Source organism: Phalangium opilio, unplaced genomic scaffold (assembly GCF_054372755.1).
Source record: "Phalangium opilio isolate 3A_F unplaced genomic scaffold, DU_Popi_V2 ptg000209l_1, whole genome shotgun sequence".
Classification (NCBI taxonomy): domain Eukaryota; kingdom Metazoa; phylum Arthropoda; class Arachnida; order Opiliones; family Phalangiidae; genus Phalangium; species Phalangium opilio.
The window spans coordinates 8,243,728-8,245,141 of NW_028324217.1; positions in this window are offsets into that span (position 1 = coordinate 8,243,728).

Consider the following 1,414-nt stretch of genomic DNA (forward strand, 5'->3'; position numbering starts at 1 on the left):
GAAGTTTTTAAACCCGTAAAAATGACTTTATACGCAACAACCCTCGCTTAAAGAGGTATAGTTCTGCATGTGAGAACTTTCCTCCCTATAGGTGATGAAGTTCTCTCAAGGAAGAACCCTGCTATGAATATAGCATTGATTGCTAATAATACTGCGGAATGGCGGATAATCAAACTATACTCGATATTTGAGTTATGCCCCATGGCCTCATGAGTGGTCAAAATGTAGCTACTATAGTGTTTTTTACGTCATCGGTTTTGCTCTTAAGTCTAGGAAAAGTACTAGAATTTCTACTACTATCCTACCAAATAATCTCCCACTCTTAAAGGTGTTACGCGACACTCTTAAAGGTGTTACGCGACACTCTGAAAGGTGCTATGCCGCACTGTTTAAGGAGTTGCACAACACTAATATGAGAGTAAAAATTCACTTTCAGTGCGATATAAGAGTTAAAAAGGTGTTAAACTGCATCTCTGTTGCACAATTTTATACTTATCTTTGCCACCAATTGCTCAAATAAGTGTTATTAAACCCCTTCAGGGGTGTAAATGAACAACTGTAACGGTGTCAAATTTGGACCCATATAAACTACTTTTAAAGGTGTTAAAGCACACCCCATTTTTTTGTGTAAGTGTGATTAAATCCCTTCAAAGGTGTAAATGTACACCTGTAACGGTGTCAAATTTGGACCCATATAAAGTACTTATAAAGGTGTTAAATCACACTCCAATTTCTTAGAGTGATGAACGAGTAAACGAAAACACGTAGCTGATTCATGTCATTGGTTTAAAGAATTCTGTCTTTGTGCAAAAAGATCACATTACTTTAGCTAGAGCACACTTTTGGTTTATAACTATCACTAACTTCCACATTTAACGGTTTCCTCTAGGTGGACCCTTTGACCTTCGTTTCAATGACCTCTAACATTCCTTAAAAGCCAAAATGACATTATTTTCCCAGGGAATTGTGTATTTTCAACTCAAATCTCATTCATTAGGTGTAGAGTATGATCTGATAATTTCTATGACGCTACTCGACATATAAAGTCGTTTACGAGTTTTTGGAATGAGTGGATGTGGATTCGATGGTTGGCATCAATCTGAACACCTAGAAACCTTGTCGATGTGATGTAAATTTTTCACCAAAAGCGTTCAGGTTTGACTTTAACTAAAGCTACGGATTTCCAAGACATGAGCCTTCTAAAATTAGAACAAGGTAAAAGATCACGACCTTGAAGAAATATCTAAGGTTATCTATAGAGTTGTGCGAATAATCCTTTTTAAGTTTCGAGTCCTATCCCCGGAAAAGTGGGTTCAAAGAGTACTTGGACTCGAACATATCTAGTTATTTAATTAATTATTAAATTATAGAAATTACGAAAATTGCACAAATGTTTTGATATATAAGCGGATTC